Raw genomic sequence first — 26,441 nt, forward strand, 5'->3', positions numbered from 1 at the left:
TCTGGGGGAAGCTGGCTACGTACCGTGAGCTGCTACCCTCGCAGAAAATATCCTCAAGAGAAGCGTAGCGAGAGAACAGGAAAGCCATGGACCATGTGTATTTAGGTCAGATTTAACCACCCTGTTCTTTATTTTACAGCTTTGAAGACAGGGTGCCAAAACTTTTGACTGTGTTTAAAAGGTACTGAATTGTTGGGGGTGTGGGGGAGGGCTCTGTGCTTATCTGGTTTCTGGGACATGGGTTATCCCATGTCCTCTTTAACAACAAAAACCATTCAGAGAGAATTGCTTTCTTTCTGGGGGGTTAAGAATAGCAAAAACTCACACGTCCCCTGTGTGTTTACTTAGTGGCAGGTACTCTGCTGTGGTAGGCAGGACAAAGAACCCCTAAAAGTGTCCCTGTCCTAATCCCTGGAAGCTGTGAACATGTGACCTTGCTTACACAGCAGCACAGAAGAATTAAGGTTGCTTATTAGTTGGCCTTGAGATAGGAAATTATCCGGATGGGACTGGTGTGATCACAGCGGTTCTCATGAGTAGAGAAGGGAGACTGGAGAGTTGGTGGCTGAGTGAGGGGATATGAGAAAGACTTGACTGGCCACTGCTGGCCACTGGAAGATGGCAGGGGGCCTCCCCAAGCTGGAAAAGGCAAGAAAATAGATCCTTCCCTAGAGTCTCCAGAAAGAAAAGCAGCCCTACCTACATATTGACTTTAGCCTTGTGAGAAGCATTTTGGACTTTAGACCACCAGAGCTATAAGATAATACACTTGTGTTACTGTAAGCCACTCACTTTTTGGTATAACAGCAACAGGGAAACCAAAGCATCTACTAAATACTCCATGTGGCACATCTCAGATTAATAATTTAATCTCATTTTAGAGAAAATTAAAAAGAAGTCCTGGAGAAGCTTAGAGAAGACCTACTCTGGTGTGATACCAAAGCCCACACTCTTAACTGATATTCCCTCACCAAATTCTTCCGAAAGATCTTGAGAGGGGCTCAAGTTATCATCTTCCTTTCTTCTAGAAAGTTCTTCAATATAGTTCTACTTGTTCAGAGACACTTATGTCATGATCTAATGGGACAAGAATGGATTTTCACACTTAATAAAAACAATATGAGTATTTTCTAATTCGGGTGACTAGTTACTTTGTAGTGGTTGCTTTCAACCAGGAAATAAAAAGGGCCTTATCACAAATAGCTAACTTCCATTCATCGAAGCTTAGTGTTTCTGTCGTTTCAACCTGAGTGCGAAGTAGGGGATATGGACAGGGTTTTTAAGCAGGTCTTTGTTCACAACATTAAATCCTAGCTCTCTGCCCTGGTTCTTCCCCTGCAGAAGGCAGCTGGCTGGATGAGAGCAGGCTATTAGGTAAGACTCGGCTGAGTCCTGCTGGAGAAGGAAGAACATCTGATCTGTACAAACAGACCTCAGACAGAAACCAGCTCAGTAATGCGGAAAGGCTGCCATACCTTCCCCTTGTGTTTTAATTCCCGTAGTTTTAATTTCAATAGATATATATTTTTTTAACATTTTAGCTTTTAAATTTAAATGATTATAGAGTTTGTTTCTCTATGAATTGTACAGCAGCCTCTTCTAAAAGTCCTAGGATCTCACTTCTTCCAACTTGTCAGATTTCAAGAAATCTAAGCCGAGGATAAGATTATGTAGTGTCTGAGCTATTAACTGACTGTAATCTGATGTGGCTTTTTATCATGAATGATGTCCTGTAGTACCTCAAATGCTTTGTGCAAAGAGATTATGAATCATATACACATCTACACAGGCCACACAGACATGCTCACACGCTTATGTACATACAAAACAGCTTCAAGCGTTTCTGAACAGCTTCCTTCCTGGTATAATGTTAGGCATACTGCATATACTTTTTGAAAACCACTCTGAGAACAAGAAAAACATGTAACAATTATCAAATACTAGGCATGCCTTTTATGTTATTACAAATAACTGTTCAAGCATTTCTTAATCAGCTGTCTTCTGGAAAGGCAATAGACTGTTTTATTCAATAAAACTCTTCCTCTTTTCTCTTTGTCCCTGGTTTAAAAACCATTCACTCTAGTGAGGTAACCGAGCTTTGTTACCGCTTAGATTTCTGCATCTGTCCAAGGAAAACAGATGGATGAGGTCAAAAGCAGTGATTTCTAATGCTTCAAGTCTTAATAAGAACAATACTCATAGAATTTCATAGAAGCCAAAAATTAATACCATATCTAAAGTGGTGGTTATCGACAATACCGTATATGACCGAGAATGAAAAGATGGCATCTAAGAATTTTTAAAGTTCATATAAATATGCGGATTTATCCAACTAATTACATATTTTGTGTTTCCTCTTAAAAGATGATACATTTCAACATATATTCCCATGAATACAGGGATAAGTTCTGCATTCTCTCTCCATCAGTAGCAATGCTTTGTCCTGAGATAGCCATATTTTCCTGTTTTGTAGTTCTTGGCTATTAAAAGCCTACATTTTGCATATAACTCGGTAGTCCATGACTGTGGAACACAGCAAATTTTACAGGAAGACAATAAATTTGGGAAGGGAAGCACACGTTTAGGAGTCAAATGCTTTGGCTCTAAAACGAATTAGTCGCATGAACCTTAGATAAGTCTTTTCCATTAAATTTAGTAAGATCCCTTCCTGTTCTACCACCTATTTTAGCAATATAATTAGCCAAACTAATCAGATCAGATATTAATCAGCACCATCTATAACTCAGAATAATTGCATTCCATTTGGAATGATCAATGATAATGTCACCACATGGAGGACCACCACATGGAGCTTACATAAGGGGATTTTTTTTTTTTAAAGATTCATTTATTCATTCAGGAGGGTGCATGTGTGCATGCATGGGGGGACAGGTAGAGGGAGAGAATCTTCAAACAGACACCCGTGCCACCCTGAATGCAGAGCCAGACACGGGCCTCCATCTCATGATCCTGAGATCAGGGCCTGAACAGAAACCAAGAGCTGGACACTGAACCAACTGAGCCACCCAGGTGCTCCATAAAGGCAATTTTTAAGTCGGTAAGGAAGTGCTAGAAAACATGTATTGCCGAATTTATGATTGAAAAAAATCATTAAATCATCCATACACATAGTATGCATGGTTTTGTGTATATACCACATGTAGAGAAGTCCTTAACAGTAAAGTATGTTTTCAGGAAGAACAAAAGGAAAAGGAAAGTATATTCGCTGATACCTGGACATTCAAACCACACTGAGTTTAAGATAGCTATGAAACCTGGGGGTGCCTGGGTGGCTCAGTGGGTTAAGCCTCTGCTTTCAGCTCCGGTTGTGATCCCAGGGTCCTAGGATAGAGCCCCACATTGGGCTCTCTGCTCAGCGGAGAGCCTGCTTCCCTTCCTCTCTCTCTGCCTGCCTCTCAGCCTACCTATGATTTCTGTCTGTCAAAAAAATAAATAAAATCTTAAAAAAAAAAAAAAAAAAGCTATGGAACCTTAGTGGAGAATGGAATATAGATGGAGAGTTACACAGTGTTTCTGTCTTCCTGTTGGTATACCCTACTTTTTAGTTGTTATGCAGATTAAACTCTATAATTTTGATAGATTTATTTATTGTGAGGTTTAGGTGATAGTAATGGAGGCACATTCTATATTTAATATGGGGTTGGAGTCTAAGTTCAAGGTGATATGATTTCACTGCAGCTGCAAGTGGTGGACATGTCTAGGGATGTCATCCGAGTCTATATATTCCCCATCCCCATACAGGGGCCTAGGCTGGCATACGGATGGATAGTCAGGAGCTTTTCCTTGAGCAGACTGTAGGATGAGGTCTCTTCTGACGCTTGACTCAAGAGCTGCTCTTCCATGGGCAGACAGTCTAGGCAATCTCAACTAAACGATGAATTCTGAAGATCAGAGACTGTAGAGTTAGAGCCTAACTGAAATTGTAACAATGAAAGCCACGCACAAACTAATGGATAAGGAAAGAACTAGTCTGCCGAGGAGAATGGAAATGACTTAAAGGTAAAAATGAAAGATCTTGGGGAAGCAGGGAGAGAGAGACAACCTTAACTCCTGACTTTCTAGGACCAAGTGCTGTCTCCATAAAACCCAGAGTGTGGGTATTGCTGCTTGCCCAATCATTATCATTTTTATCTTTGTTTTGACTATGATTGGGTTGGTTTTAGTTTTTTGTGACTCTGCCTTGACTCAAAAAAAAAACCACCATTTTAACAGTATGAAACATACTGCTGGAAAATTTATATACATTTGACCTTACTAAAGCTCTGAAAAAATATCACTCCTATTTTATAGGCAATAAAATGAAAAAGGAAAGTTTTGTTCAATGTTGTAGAGTTTTGTTCAACTCTGGAATTTTCAACTTAGGACTGCCCATCTCCATCACGCCACACAACCGTCACCATTATACCCGAAGACAGTTTCTTCTCAGTAGCTAACAAGGCTCCTCCACAATCATAGATGTTTTTGTTTGCTTGGAATAACTGCAACCATGTCTAGAATTCCCCTAGGGTGATGGTGTTTCCTTACCCTTATACAAGGAAGCCAAAGCTGCCTTTGGAGGTCTTAGCTCTCAGCCCAATTTTGTAAATCTGATGGTACTACATACAGGGGTTGAAGGCATAATGGGTAACTGGATTTTTCTGAAAGTATGGGCCATTTCAAAGAACTATAGGTGAAAAATTTCCAACTAATCTTTAAGCACACTGATGGTAAGACATGTTTGGGCCTGGCACATAACAGGAATTCACATATCTAGAATGTGACAGTTAATTTTATGTGTCAACTTGGCTAGGTGATACACCTAGCTGTTTAGTCAAATATCAACTGTGATGTTGCTAAGAAGGTAATTTTTTCATGACATAAACATTTAAGTCGGTGGATGTTGAGTAAATCAAATTATCCTCCATTAATGTGAATGGGTCTTAGCTAATCAGTTGAAAGTCTTCACAATCAAGACTGAGATTTTCTTTCTTTTTTTAAGATTTTATTTATTTATTTGAGAGCAAGAGAGAGCATGAATGGTAAGGAGGGGCAGCAGCAGGGGGAGAAGCAGACTCCCTGCTAAGCAGGGAGCCCAATGTGGGGTCTGATGTGGGGCTCAACCCCAGGACCCTGAGGACGTGATTTGAGCTGAAGGCAGATGCTTAACCGACTGAACCACCCAGGTGCCCCAAGACTGAAATTTTCTAAAGAACAAGGAATTAGGGCTCAAGACTGGGACACAGAAACTTTTCCAGCTTGTCTGGCCTGCGCTGCAGATTTAAGACTAAAGATGGCAACATCAATTCTAACCTGAATTTCCAGCCTGCCAGCTTGTCCAGTGGATTTCCGGTGTGCCAGCTCCCATATTAGATGAACCATTTTTTAAAAATAAATATCTAGACATAGAGAGATGGCTAGATTATATATATTTTATGAATTATATATATTTTATATGTACATTTATATAACACATATAGAATATATAAAAATAATATATACTATTTTACATATATTTCCTACAGTTCTGTTTCTTTGGAGATATTTTATATATATTTTATATTTTATTATATATATATTTAGATATATTTCCTACAATTCTGTTTCTCTGACTAATATATAAAGTTGGCTGAGGTTGCTGGAGTGGAAGCATTTGATTCAGGAGACCCTGAAGAAAAAAATGCAATTTCGAATCCGCAGGCAATCCTTTGTCAAGGTTAAGGTGGAGTTCCAAGTGGACAGCACTAACCTTGGCGGAATATCTTAGTGAGTAATTCAGTACAAACCTAGGGCCAGAGCTGAGCCTGGAATGGGGGATGGAGAGCTCAACAGCTGTGTAACCTTTCTGGTTCCTGGACATGGTGGGCAGCTGGAAGCCAGATGGAGATTATTAGAGGAGACTGCAGAAGAAAAGCAAAGGTTCCAACCATGTGTCAAGAGGCCAGAGTCTGACAAAGAAATCCCCTGTGTGGAGGAGTTGTGGGTAAGTTCTTAGGAACAATAGTGACTGATACCGCATCTATTGATACTGAACACTGTTTCCTGCTTTTTGCAGAAATCACCCTCACCACTTCTTCTCTTCCAACCTCCAATACCCAATAGAGTGTCCCTCTTAAGGGTTAGTTGTGCTTTGGGGGTCAAATGAAGAATGCAGCATTTCCAGCTTGAAGTACAGTGGGCCAGTGAGCAAGGTTGTACACCCAGCAAGTGCAAAGAGCGATGATTAGAGGTGAAATGACAGGGAAGCAAGTTGTGTGTAGTCTGACTCAGTTACAGCGCTTCCTGCTTCCTGAAAGCGGTGGAGGGTCACTTGTTTATACTTGGAATAAAAGCAGTTTAGGTAAGATAGCAGGGTAAGTGTTATAAGTAATAGCTGAGAACAAACATTAGGAAAAAACAATCCTGAGATTAAACTCTACCCCACTGTTGACTAAAGGGCGATGATCTTAGGCAAGCTCTTTTTCTGGCCTATTTCCTCATTCATAAAATTGGGTAACTTAAAAAAAAAAAAAAAGCCTTCTCAAAGTCTTCACAAAGAGAGTGCACACACAGTACAGAGCAGACTACCCAGCACGTAGAAAAAATTCAAACAGATATTATCATTAATAAAGAGATGCCTGTGCGACTTCTAATGTGGTTTGCAAATGCCACTGAATAACTCACATCTGTGCTTGATACTGAGCTATGACGGTTTTCTTTCCCTCTGAAAGCCGAGCTTTCTGACTACGCAGCATCCTGGCTTATCCCTTCACCAACAGGAAGTCACAGGCCTTTTGAATTTTTTTTCCCTGATCCATTTTTCAAAAGGTGCTTGAAAATATACTTAAAAAGTGGTTTGGAGGCACCTGGGTGGCTCAGTGGGTTAAAGCCTCTGCCTTCGGCTCAGGTCATGATCCCAGGGTCCTAGGATCGAGACCCACATTGGGCTCTCTGCTCAGCAGGGAGCCTGCTTCCTCCTCTCTCTCTCTCTCTCTGCCTACTTGTGATCTGTCAAATAAATAAAAATCTTTAAAAAAAAAAAGTGGTTTGGAAAAAAAAATAGAAGATAGTTTGGGTTTTTACAAGAGCGTAATTGTTGGTTTGAGGTCAAGTGTTACGGCATATAATTAGTACACTACACAGCCTCGTTTTTCAAGTTTTTCCATTTAATCCCTGCAAATGCTTTAGGTTGCTTCTGTTTATTCTGTATTTCTAAAGCATTTTCAAGGAATTGTTTCAAGGAATTGTTTCTAAAGCATTTTCAAAAAATTGTTTTAAGACATTTTAAAGTGCTTTTTTATTAAAATTTAAAGTTCTATTAAAGTCTTTATTTTTAGAGAAGACCACTAATATTCAATATTAAACATCTATACAATACAGAAAAGTAAGAAAAATAACAACCATCTGTCATAAGCCCATCACCCACAGGCAACCATTATTAAATAATATGCAACCTAATACACTGAATATATTTTTAATTGCCACTTCTTGAGATCTACTGTAGAGATCTTAGCTAATAGTTTTAGCTCAGAAGGATGACAGTATTATCTATAATATCTATAATATACTAAAATATTTTAAAATATTAAAACTTTAAAAAATATTCAAATATTTTAGAATATTATTAAATTTTTTAAAAATGTTAAAATATTTTAACATTTTAAAAATGTGGAAAAATGACAAAAACATCAAAAGTCATTTTTTTGTTCTTCCTTTTGTATATTACAAACTATATAAAAATATTTTACACTCTATGTGTTTGGAGGGAAACTAATTTGAGGATGAGGACACATCAAGACTTCCTGATTTTAGAAATAATTTTGGGAAATCTATTAGAACAAATTCGCAAATATTTTCATAAAGGATGACTGGCTTCCTGACATCATTCTATCTCCTCCTGGTGCTTACTAACAGATCCTGACTCCAGACACATGCAGATGAAATATAAAGAGAGGGTCAGGCCAGGCAGGAGAGAAAAACAGAAAACAAAACAAAACATTGGAGCATACCTTCAAGATACACAGACTGGGATAAATTAATAGAGAAATGTTTTGCTTTTGTTTTTGTTTTGTTTCACCTTTAAATTGGCAAAGATGCTTTTAACAGCAAAAAGAGTCAGTGGTAAAAGTGAGGTCAACTTCTCATATACCATTGGAGGGAATGTAAATTGGTCCCACATGTCTAGAAGATGATTCAATACATCCAAATTTAAAAAATCATAAGGAATTTCAAACCCATCAGACCCAGCAACTCCCAATTTTAGTGGTTTACTCTAAATACTGAGAATCATAAAGACAAATGCCATATGATTTCACTTATATGTGGAATTTAAGAAACAAAACAAATGAGCAAAGGAAAAAACACCAACCAAGAAACAGACTGTTAACTACAGAGAACAAACTGAAACAGGGGATGGGGATTAAGGAGGGCACTTGGGATGAGCACTGGTTGAAGCATGGAAGTGCCGAATCACTGTATTGTGCACCTGAAACTAACATTAACAGTGTATGTTAACTAAACTGGTATTAAAATAAATTTAAAAATGAATATTTACTAGGTCATCGCTCATAAAAAGTACAAAGAATAAAAACTGGTTTAACCATACAATAATAGAGGGATAAGGGACTGGCTAAATACTTGAGATTAACATACAGTGGAATATTATGCAATCATTAAAATACATGTTTTTACTATTAAGCCAATAAAAAGTAAAATGAACTATATTACCATCCTAATTTTAAGACAAATAATATTTTATATATATGCATGCATATATAGATATGCATACAGACATTTATACACATACATATGCAAATGCATGTTAATGTATATCTAACTACTAACTTCATGAAATACAATATTTCTTTTCCTTAAAAAAGATGTATGTATGTATGTATGTATTTACGTATGTATGCAAGGCAGGGGCAGAGGGAGAAGAAGAAGGAGAGAAGCAAACTCTTCACTGAGTGAGGAGCCTGATGTGGGGTTCAATCTCATGACCCTGAGATCATGACCTGAGAGCCAAAATCAAGAGTTGGACACTTAACCCAAAGAGCCAACCAGGCACCTCAAAATATAATAATTTAAAACTGAGCATCATCTTCTGACCCTACACTGTAGGCCAAAATGTCCATCTCTATTCTTTCAAGATTTAGTAAATAGCACTATCATCCACTCATTTGCTCATCCCAAAATCCCAAGAATCATTCTTGATTATTTCCTCTCTTTCCTCCCCCAAATCCTATTTATCAGCAGCCCTGTTTCAATTTCAAATTTATTTAAAATCTGTCTACTTCTATCCCCAGGATCGTACTCCGAAGCTGCCCTTATCTTTTGTTTGGATCATGACGGTGACTCGAACTGTTCTCCATTCTTGCCCCTCAGTTTACTCATGAAGATCATGTCCTTTCCTGTGTGTTAATTTGCTGTTGTTGTATAACAAACTGTCATGAATTGAGAAGCTTAAAAACAACACTAATTTATTTTCTCATAATTCATTATCCAGATCTTTTGGAACAGGAGTCCAGGCATGGCTTTGTAGGATTCTCTGTTCAAGATCTTATTACCAGGCTGGGGCACCTGGGTGGCTCAGTCAGTTAAGAGTCTGCCTTCAGCTCAGGTCATGATCCCAGGTCCTGGCAGAGAGCCCTGCATCAGGCCTCTTGCTCGGTGGGGAATCTGTTTCTTCCTCTCCCTCTGTTGCTCTCCCTGCTTATGCTCTCTCACTCCTTGTGTCAAATAAATAAAATCTTGAAGAAAGAAAGAAAAAAAAAGGATCTTATCGGGCTGAAATCAAGGTGTTGGCAGGGGCTGTAGTCTCACTGGAGCTTTTTCCAAGTTCATTTTTTTTTTGGCAAAATCTAATTCCTTGCCATTGTAGGTCTGAGGCCTTTAGTAACTAGACACTACCCACTGTTCCCTGACACATGCGCCTTTCCACACAGCAGTTTGCTTCTTAGAGCCAATGGAAAAGCATATTTGCTTTATCTGAATATCTCTGGCTTCTTACTAAGATCTCTAGACCCTCTTTTATTTATTTATTTTTAAGATTTTATATACTTATTTGAGAGAGAGCAGGAGGGCACAGAGGGAGAAGCAGATTCCCTGCTGAGCAGGAAGCCCGACCCGGTGCTCAATCCCAGGACCCCGAGACCATGACCAGAACCACTCAGGGGTCCCACGAGCTCACTTGATGAGGCCAAGTCCATCCAGACTAATCTCCCTCTGGAATAACTTAAAATCAACTGATTAGAGACCCTGATTATATTTCCAAAACCCTTTGACCCTTGCCATACAACATGGGAGTAGTATCTTCATATTCATATTCAGATTCATATTCCTGCCCATGATCATTGAATGGGAAGAGATTTGCAGGGAATGTATACTGGAAGATAAGAGTCTTGGGAGCTTGTATGGAGTGTATGAATTCATATGTTGAAAACCTTACTCCATTGGGATAGTGGGTGTGGACTTTAGGAGGTTATTAGGTTTAGATTAGGTCATTCCATTCCAAGATGGAATCAGGTCCTTACACGGAAAGGACCAGAGCCCTCTGTTGGCCATAAGAGGATATATCAAGAAAGCAAACTAAGAAGAGTGTCTTCCTCAGACACCAGATCTGCTGGCATCTTGATCTTGGACTTCCCAGTCTCCACAACTATCAGAAATAAATGTGTGCTGTTTAAGTCACGTAATGTGTAGTATTCTGTTATACTAGCCTGAACTTGCCAGTACAGAATTCTACCATCCTCAGCTCTGGGTGACAGTATCTTGCATCATGTATTTTCTCTTTAATATACTTTTTGTATTTTCTGAATTTTGTACACTGACTATATGTTAGCATTTTTTCCTCTTCAAAAGAAATCTAAAGTCATATCATTCTTCTACTTAAAATCCTTCTGTAGCTTCTCATCATGTTCTTAGAAAACTCCAACACCAAGGATCTGGCTCCTGTCTGCCTCTTCAGCTTCTATTACTTTCAGGGAACTTTTAAATTATTTTGCGTTTTGTCCATTTTCCTAAACAGACTAAGGAAAGCAGAGCCTTCCTCCTAAACATCTAAGGAAAGCAGAGCCTTCCTCCCTTGTATCCCAGGACCTAGCTCAGTGTCCAGTACCAAGAAACAGTTTATATGTCTTGGGATGAAACAAATGTTAATGGAAAATAGGTCTTTTTAAGATCAGCCCATATAACATGGGCAATACAACTGAACTGGGATAATACAGTCAAATATGAGGATGCTTCTGTAGTTAAGGAACTGACTGTCGCATCCATGAAGCGAAGAGTTAGAACCCTCGACAGTGACAGACTCTCAAGTAACAATCACAAAGCAGAGGCCTGTGGATTCTTGCTGGTCAGAGTAATACACTGTTAAAGTTCACAAATCATTGTTACTAATATCCTCAACCACAAAAGAGACTACTTTCACTACCATCACTGATATAATTGACATAAAACTTGGCAGCTTCAAAAGGTGATGAGTTCTTGTCACTGGAATTGTTCCAACAGAAGTGAATGGCCACTTGGCAGGAATTTCGAGAAGGGATCTGAAGCTTGGATAGTAAGTTAGAAGAAACTGCTGTTTGGGTTAGGCTAAGTCATAAGGTGGCAAATTAGGGGTACATTGGCCTCATTTATTTTGTGGATGGGTGTGTTTGGAAGACACAACTTTATTTTAAATTGGTTTTAATGTCTTTAGATAGGGCATAAGCTCTCGAATTCCTGTGGTTTCTATCACTCCTATTATTTGCACATGATGGATATAGTCATTTACAACCCCAAAGAAGCATGTGAATTTGCAACTGTTGGACTCTCCAAGGTCTCTTTCAACAATATATATAAAGGACAAGGTGACATGTTAAGAGAGTTGTTTAGATGGAGGGATGTGAACTTTACACTAAGAATAATCATGGCTGCATGACTGGCAAACCCTTTCTCTACTCTGTATGCTTGACATTCTAGCCTATAAAATCTCTCCTTACTTAAGCTTGTGGCTCACTTTGAAGATTTTATCTGTTGTAAAAATATTAACTTAACCTTTCCCAGTAAGAAACTTGATAACAATCCAATACATCTGTGGGCCCAAAGAAAAAGAATCTCTTTTTGTTCCTGGTTGAAGAATAAATATGACCCAGTTCAGATATTTGAAGAAAGATACATAAAGTAAGGAGGCTCTCAAATCATGCAAATATTGACTTCACCCTCAAAGTTCTTTTTACTTCAGAGCATTTGAGTTAATTAGTAAACATTTTAACCACCGTGGTGGACTGACCTCATGTCTTTCCACCAATTTTTACTGTTTCAGATGCTGAATTAGCATCTGATGAAGGGATGCTGACATTTCCTCCTCTCAGTAATAAACAGCCACTGGGAAGAAAGAACAGTTGTGCTGTGTGTGAGAAGGACCTAACACTATCCTCTTTACTTGCCCTTCAGCGAGCCTCCTTAATGAAAGGAGGATTCTTCAGGATCTACAGGGTTGTCTCACCCGATGGTTCCATGTAAGATAGAAAAGGTTATCTTCACACCTGTGTGTGCTTATGCAAAGGACCGTTCACACCTTTGCCTTCCTGACCCATGTAGGCATCAGGCATATTAGGGATAAGAACAGAGGCTACAGGCAAAAACTGTCTAGAGAAATAGCTAAAACTAGTGACAATCTTGGAGGATAAATGAATTTCATAGGTCACACTGTCGGCTTGATAAATATGACCCAAGTCACTTAGCCATTAGTGATCCATAATCCATAACTGATACTAACGCGTGTATGATAGCATTTGGCAGGTAATAATATATTCTCCACGGAGTCAGGCTCAATTTAAGGCAGTTACATTTACTTAAACCACAAGGCACCTCCTGTTAATTTTCCGAGAGCGAGATATCCCATAGTTTGAATTAAATTTTTCAGACTATATTCAAAGATGAAATTTATAATAAAATTTCATCCTGACTCTATTCCATCTGGATCATATGAAAATAAATATTAAGCCCTTCAAAATTAGCAAAGTTCTGCTCATGGTTTTGTTTTTACATTTTTATTCTTTCTAAAAATACTAAAAGGCACTAGATGGAATTACTATCCAGCTATGTAATACACAGCTTAAAATCAGTTGCCTTTTGAGTTTTGCAACTTTTGGTTTACTGAATACAAAATATTAAGCATAAGTCCAAATTAAAATATAACCTCAGATATTCATGAGCAGTTTTTTTTGTCATGGGATACATTTGGGTTGCTAAGGAGGCAATTTCACACATTAATAATAATCCCTTTGTGGACTCTAAATATCAGGGATCTGCAGAAATGCAGACTTGCCAAGCTATCTGATTATTTTTAGAAAATGCTCTAAAATTAGGAGATTAAAAAGCACATACAGTAAGGACTCAGACACACAGCACACATGTCTGTGAATCATTAACACCATCACTTATGATGATCTTTTTTCTCTGGTCTGAATTTTTTTTTGTGATTAGACTGAGTATCTAGGGAAGTTGTAGTTGTGCAAAAAGACCATTTTGCTTTTAGCTCTTTTTTTTACTGCATTTCAAGCAGTTCAAATTCTACAGAAAAAAACTGAGTAGTAGTTGGAGCCGAGTAATAGTTGGAATTACTCCTTTCCACCACACTTCTATGAACTGCCTTTGTTGTTCTGAATATTCGGGTAAGCAAAATCATCTCCACACTTTGGCTAACTCACTCTCTCATATAAATAAAAATAAATAAAATAAAAATGCAGGGTTAACATACCCCCTAGCCTCAGTCCCTCTTAACTTGCTCTACTTTCGTTTTTCCCATCATACTTATTTCCTCCCAACATACCAGGAAATTTATTATTTTTTAGCTTTAATAGATAAGCTCCTTGAGGACAGGGATCTTTATCTTTTTTTGTTAATTGATGGATCTCTTGTACTTAGATGGGTTCTTGGCACTAGTAGCTGCTAATAAATATTCACTGAATTAACTAAATGAGTTACTAGATAAAAGGGACGTTCAGTAGGAATTTTTGCAAAAATTTATACTTTGAAAACAATATATGGTAGACTGAAATTACAAAATTAAGGATAAAGAACATTTGAAATGCATTTTCAAAAATCTAAAACCTTATTCAACAGTTTTTTTTTTTTTTTTACAAGTGTTCCTATTAACTGCTCTTTCTTTAACATGGCTCTCTCAGCCTACAGCTAGGCATGCCACAGGCCCCATTTCCAAAAATACTGAATTCTAATTTCAGTGAGTTACAGAGAATTTGAATACTGCTCCAAGAGTTTTATTTGCTACCTTTATTGGATATGCCTTATTCCTATTAGCCTGTGGGCTCCTTTACAAGCAAGGAGGAAAGGGCCACTTCCACTATTCTTGCACGCTGTAAGTGACCGAAGAAACTAGATTAATGCTGTCTTTATTTTTTCCCCCACGAAGTATAGCTCCGGCATTCTTAAGGGGAAATGATGCCTCCATTTGAATAGAGAAGGTAATGATATGACTGATAGTTAATAAAGCAAAAAGCAAGTTCCATGTGTGCTTCTTTCTCAGAGGGACCATGACTCTATGTAATTTTATTTTATTTTAAATTTTTTAAAAATGATGCTTTTTTAAAATAAAGATTTTATTTATTTATTGACAGAGAGAGATCACAAGTAGGCAGAGAGGCAGGCAGAGAGAGAGAGATAGGGAAGCAGGCTCCCTGCTGAGCAGAGAACCCAATGTGGGGCTCGATTCCAGGACCCTGGGGTCATGACCTAAGCTGAAGGCAGAGACTTAACCCACTGAGCAACCCAGGTGTCCCGACTCTATGTAATTTTAAAGCAAGGGTTGCAAACTGGTGGTCCACGGGTCACATGTAGCCCACATCTAGAATCTCCCACTGGCCACTCTCCCTTCTGGGTAGTACTTGTTCCTATAGGCAGGGAGATTATATAAGACAGAGCACCTTTTAAGGGAAGAGAGACCAGTTCTGGTTCCTTTATGCCCAGACTCTGTTGTCTGTGTTTCATAGATTCCTTTTAACTATTAACAGCAATATGAATCAGTCTATTTTTACCAGTGTCCTTGGGCTCCAGATCTCATGCCTCAGATCACCCCTGGCTGGCATCCTCTGAAATTTTAGGTACCAGTGATTTTTGGTCTCATTAACTGAACTTGTTCTTCTTATAAGAGATTTTGAACTCATTCACACTCAAAGCAAAAAGACGATGAGAACTTTAAGTCTCCAAACAAGAGCTACCACTCAAATGAATAATAAAGTCTTAAAATGAAATAGCAGATAAGTAAGCAGTAGTTAGGGGAAGGGAACAGGTTTCCACGCCTCCATTCTTATGTGTAACCAAGAGGCCCCCTGGCTTGACTAGTTACAGGGCACCTTTAACAAACTGCCAAATGAACCACATGGTTAATTTAATTTTGAATTAATTTCAAAGTTGACAAAACTTTTCTCTTACAGAGCAATACTGGTGTTAAGATCCCTCTTAGCCTGTTTTTCTCTAAGGATTAACTTTATTGGAAACAAGAAAAAAAAACAGCCCTCAAACAGACAGAGCCACACGTCCTATCAACTGCCAGAGAATAAAAACTAAAGTCTCAACAATTTAATAGACACTTACGTTTCACTTGCCCTGTTTGAGATTGAGATATGGGAGCTGTTCAGCTGGGCTTGGCGGGACCCTCAACTTCATTCCTTTCTGCATACACCCTGGGCAAATAATCAAAACAGAGTCTACACTTTGAATTTATGGCCTTACATTCTATAACCAGACTAGGTTAAATCAGAATCAAGTAAACCAGGTGGACCAAGAACCTACTACGTATATGCCCCCATGCTAGGTCTATATGCTGTTTGGAATGAAAAGACGAGTGGAGTCAATCCTGGCACTATTCAATATGGCACCTGTATGCTAATTAGGAAGAAAAAGAACTCCCCTTGGCAGATGCATAATATCCATTGGGCCTGGGGTCATGGGGCTCATTGGTTTCATGAGCAGAGTTGAGGCTGGTTTTCAGCCACAAATCATGGACTTGGTTGGGTCTATGGCCCTTATGAAGGGGTCAACATGCAGACTCATACACCGTAGGCCTTGGGAAGAGGAAGGAGATCTATGTGGGACAGAAGTTATTACTCTCCAACTAATTGCCTCTACCAACTCTTGTGCTCCCTTCTACTATGTATTTTCCTTCTAATATCCAGAGTAAGCTCCTTATTAGGATTAGGACTATTCTTCTGATTAAAATTCTCTAATAATTTCTTATAATTTTGAATAAATTTCTTCCATAATTTAGAATAAAATCCAAGCTCCTCAGCATGACCTAGACTCTGGTGCTTTCCCTGCAGGCTTCTCTAATACAGCCATGTGGCTCTTTTTTTTCTGGTACCTAGACATCCCAAACTCACTTTGCACGCACTGTTCCTCCTGCCTGGCTTGCTATCCCCTAGATCTTCAAAAGCTCGGTTTCTCCTCTTTAGTGTCATCTCCCTCGAGAAGATAGCCCTCAATACTTCTGGAGTCAGAGGAGCTCTGTTTCAGGGCCTGGTTCCACCTCTTAGGATCATTCCTGCCTTGCCTCAGTATCTTCACCAAACGTTAAGGTTAAGGTTAAAGTTAAATAGCTGCTTGAGAGTTGCTGTGAGAACCCAACGAAGCAAAGCATAGACAGCACTTGGAATCATGCACTTGGAAGCTTGCTCTTCTCACAGTGACCTGCAAACATTAGTCATCAATATTACTACTTAATGTGTCAATCATAAACTTAAGTATTTTATTTTCTGATTTTTTCCCTATTTGTTGGCTATTTATCCACATGAGAATGCAAACTTTATCAGTGCAGATTTCTTGGTTTTCACTTCTCCATTTTGAGTATTTTCTAACAGCACATGGCTCACAGCTGGCATCCAGTAAGTCATTTGTTGACATTTAATACGGGAAGGACAATATGGAAAAGCAGGAAAAAGTGGCTTTTCAGTAGTATAATCCTAAATCTCCCACCATTGGTGTAACCATGCTCACCTCAGGAACACAGTTCTGTCTTTAGTATGGCTCTGCAATAGGAGGGAGATAGAGCTTGTTAATTTTAGAAGCTACCATGTGAGAAAAAGCCAAGTTAGGCATTAGGCAGCAGGGGGCAGCAGTGTGTCAAAAATGCACCTGTAGCTTGAGGACCCAGAGGTCCTCTCCTTTTCCTTTAACTGAATAACTTTACATTTAAATAGTCCCTCAAGTCAGTATGTCTTGCAAGAAAAAGAAAAAATGGATACCCTCAGGGAAATAATGTGTAAATTCTTTCCTTCCTCTAAAAATGGAGTTTTCAATTCAAGGATCAAAAAAGACTCACGCTTGCCTTCTAACTAAAGCAGTTAGTCATGGGACCTTTAAGAACCAGATTTTAAAACTGTGCTGGTGGTGGCGGTCATAGTTCCAGTTCCATTGTTTACTAGCTGCCTTACCTTAGAATGTTGGGAGTAAAAGGTACCTTTTACTACTTACTCCCAAAAGTATAAATACTACTATTTAATATTGAGACCAACCCTATAACTCATAGATATTAAAACACCAAACAATAAGAGATTAAATTATTTGTCTAAGATCATGCAGCTGAGATATACAAACCCTGATAGGAAGCTTTTAACTATTATGTCATACTGTAAGAAACTGCTTGGTTTGGGGCATCTGGCTGGCTTAGTTGGAAGGGGACGTGGCTCCTGATTTTGGGGCTGTGAGTTTAGGGGTAGATTACATAAATAAATACAGAAATTAAAAAATAAATAAATACTCCAGCCTTAAAAAAAAAAAAAAGAAAGAAAGAAAGAAAGAGAGAGAGAGAGAGACTGCTTGGTTTAAAAGTAAATGAGGGTGGTGCCTGGGTGGCTCAGTGGGTTAAAGCCTCTGCCTTTGGCTGGGGTCATGATCTCAGGATCCAGCCCCGTATCAGGCTCTCTCCTAGGCAGGGAGCCTGCTTCCCCCTCCCCCTCTGCCTACTTGTGATCTCTCTTTCTCTGTCAAATAAATGAATAAAATCTTAAAAAAAAAAAAAAAAGTAAATGAGGGATTCCACGTATTTCTTGTAAATAAATGAAAACAAAGACGCAAGAAATATATTCTTCCTTGCTTGAAAAGTTAGATCATTAAATAAGAGTTAGTGTTCAGTTAACCCGATATCTGAAAGTGCCACTAGAAGTAACTCAAGTGAGCTCAGGTGTCCTCCTGAGATCCATCTCATACCATCGTCCTGCTTTCTTTCTACTGCTGCTGTTCATATGTACCACACGGCTCAGCAGGCCTCACAGCAATGCTCACCTTCATGGGCCTCTCATTCTGAGTCGTTTCTTATCTAAATCTGTATCTTTCCTTTCTCTGTCCTCAGGTCTTCTAGTACTTGTTTTGTTTTTTTTCTCTTTTCCCCCAGCTCAAAAATACTGGTAATGCCTATCAGTTCATATACTAACAATTCCACCTAGAAATACCATAAGAAGGAAATACACACCAGAAAGAGAGGGAAATGCATGGAAGGGCATCCGGAAAGGTTTTAAAAAGAGGGAGAGTCGAAAAGCCAGGGAGGGGGGTGGATCTAGGCCCGGCAGCAGCCATAAATGTGCAAAACCATCTCACAGAAGCCCACGAACCATTGCACATTGACCTGTTTGGACTGCCAGGAGAAGGTTAGCCTACTGTTTGAGAACATTCTTTGGTCAAAGTCCGTCTTAAAACAAAACAAAACAAAACAAAACAAAACAAAACTGTAAAGTTGTTTTGTATTTTCAAACTCAGCTGTAGAGGCATGACAAGCAGGCTTTCCGGAGGTATTTCTGTGCGTCTCCAGTGATCCCAGAGTGCTGCGTGGCACGGCTACTCTCTTTTCCCATTACGCACTCTCCCACTCTCCTAGAGGGGGATTTCACACCATTTCCTTTCTCCTAAAAGAGCCCTCATTAATTTTCCCTCCATCCATATTCTCAGTTGATGATCTTGCTACCTAATTTACTGGACAAAGTGAAGCATTCAGAGAACTTGCACAGACTCTCAGGGTCACATCGACCCTCCTACTGGCACCTGCCCCGACTAGCTCAGTTTTCTCATATGTTCCTACTTTTCAGCTCATTTAGCTTCCTCTTCTCTCACCCAAAGACAATCCTTCTGAAACTCTGCACTGCATATCGTCAAATTTGCCCCTCCTTGCTAGATTACTCTCATTCACATCAAAATATGTTGTTATTTCTCCCATCCAAAAAAAGCCCTCCTTTGAGCCAATTTATTCCATCGATGAGCACTCCCTTCTTCTTCACCCCTTTGCAGAAAAACTCTTTGAAATTTCCTTTATTTTCCATTTCTAATACCTCTCATGCTCTCTCTTCAATCCAGTCTAGTTGGGCTTCTAGGCTGACTATTGCACTGAAACTGTTCTTGGTCAAGTCATCAGTGCCCTTGACCTTCATAGAAACAGTGGTCATCTGAATTCCCATTCAAACCTTGACCTCTATACCTTTTCCCCATAGACTTTTCTTTACTGGCTTCTAGGAGATCACAGTCTCATAGTTCTTCTCCTACTGAACTGGTTGCTCTCTTTTGCCAGGTCTTCTTCTCCCCAAACTGAAGATACACAGGCCTCAGTTCTTGGTCATTTGTCCATGCTTATTCTTTTGGTGAGCTCATCAAGGTTTTATTTATCATCTACATATTGAAAACTCCCAAAGCAATTATTTCCAGCACAAAACTCCTCCCAGCCCCAACCCCAGATTCACATTGCCAACTTGCTTATTCTCCACTTGTACACCCTTCTGGCCATCTCGAACTTAACATGTTCAAAAATGAACTCATGAATTCTCTGTAAACCTGCTCTACCCTCATATGTCCCATTTTACATGAGGGAAAATCCATTTGTTTGGGCCCAAACCTTGCAGGAACACTTATTTTGTTTCTCTTTACTTTCTCTTTACTCTCTCAAACACTACATCCTACCTACAAGGAAAATCTGTTAGCTCTTCATTTAAAATATAAACAGAATGTGAGCACTTCTCATTGCCTACGTCACTACCATCTTGGCCAAAAACTGTTACTATTTCCTACCTGAACCCAACAATAACCTCTAACGGATCTGTCTGCTTCCATTGTTGTTGGTTCAATGGTTTCAATTTTCAATTTTCTTCATTTCAGACAGAATGAAATGTAAATCAGATCTTGCCATTTCTTTGCTCAAAATCATTCGTCACTGTTTGTTTCACTCTGGGTAAGGGCTATAGTCCTACGATCCAGAATAAAAGCTTCTAAGATGCTGTACTATGTGATCCCCATTATCTCACCAAACTTATCACCCATTTATTCTCCCCTGTTCATTTCATTCCAGTCATGTTCACTTGGATATTCCTGAAATGCATAAAGCAAGTTCCTGCCTCTGGGCCTTTCTTTCTGTCTTCCTGAAATTCTATTTTCCCCAGGTATCTGCATTGCTAACCTCTCACCTCTTAAAGGTCTTTGCTCATTTTCGTCATCTTCTTAACGAGACTTACCCTTACTACCACTAAAGAAAATTGCAACACACCCCAACCTGGCACTCCTGATCTACCTTTATCATTCTCTTTATCCATCAGCACTTATCACTTAATTTATTATACAATTTATTTATTTACAATGTTCTTTTCTTTTTCCTTTATCTAGTTATATAGAAGTTCCAAGAAGAACCGGATTACTATAGTATGTAGAATGGTGAATAATGAGATAATGTAAAATTTAAAAAAAAATGTTGTAAATTCAGTCAGGCAGAAAATGTAGCTTGTAATTTGGATAATAGGTATATTACCTAGTAAATTAGTTCAGACAAAAGTTGCCTGAGATGATAGGAGAAAAAAATGAATAAGGGAGCAGGTGATTTACTAGGTTGTTAAAAGGGGTGGGCTTGAAAAGTCCCATTAGAAGAAGAGATTTGGCTTGTTAACCTGTATTTTGGTAGATTTTTCTATAAGTAGCACTGAGAAGCCCAGAATCACCATCCATAACCCAAATCAATGACTTTAGTTACTGTAATAGACTGCAGATGATGATTACCATCTCCTTGGTTGAACTGTAATTTGTATCACCAGGAAAGCATACCAAAAAAGCAGAGATGATGAAGAAATAAATATTACTCCAATTGGATTTGTGTGAATTTTCTACAACATGGTGATTTGATTGTTTTGTCTCTTTACAATCTTAGTTTTAATTTTTAATCACAATCCTATGAACTGAAAGAAGCCAACAGTTAGTACTCATGGGCTTCTGATTAAAAAGCAGTTCCTCCAATCTCTTTCTTTTTCCACTCCCCAGCGCAAACCTTGAACACTCTCCATTCTGAGCTGCTTCAGCCTGAACTGATGTATAGAATAGCTTTCTTAGTGGAACTGCCCCTCAGGAGATGCTCTTTACTTCTTCCTTATAGGTGTCTCTGTCTTCCGGATTCTACACCTTTCTCTTTTTTGCTTTACTTTTTTGTACTGATGATGCACCCAAGAAATGGCGTATGGGAGGGAAATTTTAAAGATATGCATGTATGAAAATGGCTTTACTCTATTCTCACATATTATTTATAATTTTATTAAAAATTTTGGTAGGAAATACCTCACCATTAGAATTTTGAAGGCATACTCCACTGTCTTACAGTTTCCTGCAGAGAAGTTATATACCACTCTGATTCTTGATCCAGTAAATAAATATGTCCTCCAGAAGATGTGAGAACCTTTTCTTTGTCACAAGTTTTCTTAAGTTTCATGATAATATGCCTGGGTGTTGGTTTATTTTTATTCATTGTTCTTGGTACTGGGATCTTTCAAATTGGAAACTCAAGTCTTTCAGTTTTCAGAAATTTTCCTGAGTAGTTTCTCTGACTTGTCTCCACTCAATTTTTCCCTTGTGTCTCTTCTTCAAACTCTTGTTTAGAAAATGGACTTCCACTACTGGTCCTCTAATTTTTCTATTTATTTATCTCCTCTTTTCTTTTGATCCTATTTGTTTACTTTGGGGAAGACTTCCTTCAAAAGGCTTTATTGAGTTTTTCATTTATGCAATCGTATCTTTAATCTTTTAGAGCTTTTATTTTTCATTTTTGAATATTCCTTCCTGTATCATCCTATTTGGGTTTATGGATACAAAATTTTCTGTTGAGAGTATTAATGATGTTTTAGAAGCTCCCCCCTCCACCTCGTCCCTGTATTTTTCTGTTCCATTTTATTTTCCCCCTGTGCATTTGGTTTGGTCAATATTCTCATATTAGAAGCTGTAATTTAAGAGTGCTTAAATTAAGAATTTAAGAGTGTTTAAATTCTGGAATGCACCTCAACAGCTTTCCCATTTAAGAGCAGGACACGAAAAAAAGCTTATTGGCAATGAGGCTTGCATGCTGTACTCTTTACTGTAAGATCCTCTCATGGAGCTGATTCATAGAATTCTTAATGTCCATAACTTTAGGTCTTTTCTCTTGGGTAAATCTAGTTTATAAACAGACTTTTTAGTCTTATCTTTCAGATTCAATATCACCAACTGGCTTTTGGGAATTCTGCACTACAATTTGGTGCCTCTTAACTTTTCTGTTAGCTTCCCTATCTCCTAAGCCATCTGCTTTCCAGCCTCCAAATTGTTCCTATTATTCCTTCTTTTGCATTTTGCCCTTTGTCCTATATTTCCTTTTTTTTAAAAAATCACTTCAATGTCAATTTGAGTATTGAAAAGAAACAAACCTTAATAGTTATATTTCATCTGCCATCTTTAATTGGAAGTCTTGCTTCCAGGCATGATTTTATGATGTTTGAAATGCTTCGGAGAATCTAATTTATGACATTTATAGACTTGATTTATTAGTTTTATAGGAGTTAAATATCTAAAAATATTGACTTACTGTATTTTAAATTTGCTCCATTAGGCATTTATAGTGTTTGTTTAAAAAAAAAAAAAAGTATAGTTTAAAATGTTTGAAGAAGCTTATTTAACTAGGTTTGTAAATGGGAATAAATTTTAAGGGAACTTAATCTGTTAAATTTATGAGTTAATAGAATCAAATAACTCTATTCATATATAAAAATGCATAGACCTGTGAATTGTGCTTACCCCTTAAAGGAAAACTGTGCTTTCTAATTAATATTCAGTTTACAAGCTATATCTCTAAACAGAAATAACTTTAAAAAGTCTTTTCCACAAAAACACCATCCCTTCTCCCAATTGATTGAACCTGGAGGACATTATGCTAAGTGAAAGAAGCTATGTACAGAAGAGTAATTCCTACATGATCCCACTTTTATGAACAATCTAAGATAGCCAAACTCATAGAAACAGAGAGTAAAATGGTGCTTACCAGGGGCTTGGGAGAATTATTAGTCAGAGGGTACAAAGTTTCTGTTATGCAACATGAGTAAGTTCTAAAGATCTACTGGGCAACATAATGGGTATAGTTAACAATAATATATTATATACTAAATAAAATTCTAAGAGGGTAGAGCTTATATTAAGTGTTCTTATCATAAGAATAATTAAGTAAGAAGGGTGGGAGGAAACTTTTGGAGGTGATGGATGTTTATGGGATAGATGGCCTCAAGGATACATGAGATACTTATCTCCAAACTGATCAAGCGTACACATAAATATATATACTGCTTTTTGTATATCAATCACTACCTTAAAAATGTTTTTGATTTTTTTTAAAACCCTAATTGGTGAGAATATGTTAAAAACTAGCATAATTAGATCTGTCAGATGTATAGAAGCTATGGAGGTAGAACTATGTTTCAGTTTTGTCTGAGAACCCCACTGTTGAAACTGTGAAGTCAGTACCAAACATCTCCACATCCTAAAAGTGACGCTAAGGAGACTGTAACATTGGTTTGGCCAGCATTGGTATGAAACAGTTGATATGAAAGATGTCAAAAAGAACTTCTTTGGAGAAAGTCATCAGAATATTGAATTTCCGCCCCAAACCCCATATGGTTTGGGCAAGAAGTAGGGAACTCTTCCTTCTCTTGTCAAGCCAAGGGAGCATCTTCAGAGTGATTAGTGAACCTAGCTCAGCTGCAGTTGGCTGGCCAGAGAGAGGAGGAGTCTGTAGGTATTGACCTTCACTCCCACCAACGGCAGATCAAGGTAGTCTATCTTCTGGAAACCCGATGCCATGGTTGGTTCCTACCAAGATCCCACAGTAGCTGATTCTGTGGAATTGCTTTAAAGCATATCTCATGCAAGAGGGGGACACTTAGTGAGAGAAAGGATACTCCAGAAGACATCTGAGGGACTGGCAGTTTGGAGTAATTATATGTAGTTAAGTATTCTCTAGTATAATTCTTAGAACTTCATAAAAATTCACCCACTGTCTGAAATCAGTATTATAACAAAATAAGTCAAATAGTTTTTGACTATGTTGTTAGTGTCCATCAGAAAATGGTGCTCTCTTGTTATTTCATTGACTAAACTAGAAAGACTAGAAAGAAATCAAATAGTGTGGTAACTATGGTTACACATTACTTATTATTTTCCTCCTACTACTAAAAAGGCCCTTGGAGGAGTTAAAGGTCTCCGTTTTTCTCTATTCTGTACCAATTTTCTCTAAGAAATCTTCTATTCGTTTCATGGCCACTTTGTGATCAATTTCATAGACTTCTCCAAAGTCTCACTGAATTTTGTATTAATGATTCCTTCATAAAATAAGCCTGCTAGTCAAGTGATAAGCTTTAGCAATTGTTTCTAACAACAGGAAATACAACACTGCTGTTTGTTGCTTCATGAGGATTTTTTATTTTATGGGTTTTTTGTACTTTATAAAATGTAGTGTTTTCTCTCCAACTTTGCTATTATACAGCCTCACCCAAAATTTAATAAGGAATTTGGCTTTTTAAAATTAGCAAAGGCTAAAGTTGAAATGTAAAAGACTATTTTTATTTAAAAATAAAAGCACTCTCCATTGTTGAATACTTATCTCCCGAAAGAAATTATACTATGTTCTATAATGGCAGGAACATTCCTCTTTCATTCATCATGCTAGATAACCATAACACAGAATAAATATAGAAAAGAAAATTGCATTGTCCTCAGGTTTGCTACTTTTACATGTCTCACAGAACAAGTGCCTTGTTTTTAGCTTATTATTAACTTTTACTCTTATACTTCCACTTAATCTTGTCTTACATAACCTAACAGTCTTCTGTTATTTCTATTTCTTTTCAAGTGAGCCACCCTGAGTTTTGGCCAATGTTTGTTATTCTTTACATTAAAAATATCTGTCTTGCTATGTTTTTTATCAATTGTTTTTACTAATTATTTGATAGCATTAGAAAATTTATTGTCACTGGCTGTAAAAGGTGAAATTTTCTGATTTTTTCCCCACATTAACAATTCTTTTGAGACTCTAAATATTATCTTATTGTGAATACATGTGACATTAAACACACTGCAATTTCACTTTGTTCTTCTGTTCTAATGTTTAGAGTGAAAAAGACATTTGCCTCTACAAGTTTCTACTAGTGAAATGAGAAATGTAAACAAGAAAAATCAAATGATACTAACAGAAATAAAATAAATGTCCTTAAGAGTTGTTGTTTTTTTTTTAAAGACTCATACTGCAGCATCAGAATATTACAAACAACTAATATAACTAGTTCTTTTTTCTTAAAGTCAAAGGATTGCAATTTCTGGTACGTACTCTCTAATAGGGTCATTATACAAATATCCAAATCCACTGTTACTTGGATAAGATTCTGTCAGTTGGTTAATTTCCATGCTTCACTAGCAGGACATGCTTTCCCCCAAATAATGATGCATGTTTCAAGTAAATGAAAAACAGGAATAGAGAAAGGAATGATTTCAGAAACTTACTTCTCAGCTTCAAGGATATTGGGCATATTTCCTTGGAATTCAGCCGTCTATAGCAGTGGGTTGGTGGCTTCTTTTTCAAACATTCTTGCTATTTCACTGGGTTTATTTCCATCCTAAATTCTAAATCTTCAAGTACTAAGTATCTTTGAATAGCACCATTTTTTTCCCTCCATCTTTACCAGACTGTCAGAGTAAGAAGTCTACACCTTCCCACCTGTCTCCCTTGGACTAATTTGAAGAAGCTTTTAGAGCTGCGTAAGACAGTGGTGGCCAAAAGAATGAAGAAACAAATACGTGTTTTAGGTTCAAAGAGCAAATTACTCATTTACTCAAGGAATGTTCTGGGTAATATTTAGCTCCTGAAATTAAGCATTTAGAGGCCTTCAAGGATAGCACATTTTTGAAATAAAAATAAATTGCCTCACCAAAACCTGAAAAGGATACATATTTTACAGACAATAACAAATGTTGGCAAGACTGTGGAGATATTCCATCCCTAGAGCACTGTGGGTAGGACAGTGAAATGGTGTAATCACTATGGAAAACAATAGGGATGGTTCTCAAAAAATTAAAAATGGAACTACCAAAAGATCCAGAAATACTGCTTCTGTATCTATATACACAAGAATTGAAAACAGGGTCCCAAAGAGGTATCTGCA

General features: G+C 37.8%; 1 protein-coding gene across 1 annotated transcript in view; it reads right to left on the minus strand.

The window, feature by feature from the left end:
* Window positions 1-26,001, minus strand: part of OXR1 (oxidation resistance 1) — a 154,763-nt gene extending 128,762 nt beyond the window's left edge. Inside the window, exon 1 of the mRNA XM_082720048.1 lies at window positions 25,783-26,001. The gene's annotated coding sequence lies outside the window, so the exon portion shown is untranslated. The remainder of the gene's footprint in view (window positions 1-25,782) is intronic.
* Window positions 26,002-26,441: the final 440 nt, after the last annotated feature.

Source organism: Mustela nivalis (genome assembly GCF_964662115.1).
Source record: "Mustela nivalis genome assembly, chromosome: 2".
Taxonomy (NCBI): domain Eukaryota; kingdom Metazoa; phylum Chordata; class Mammalia; order Carnivora; family Mustelidae; genus Mustela; species Mustela nivalis.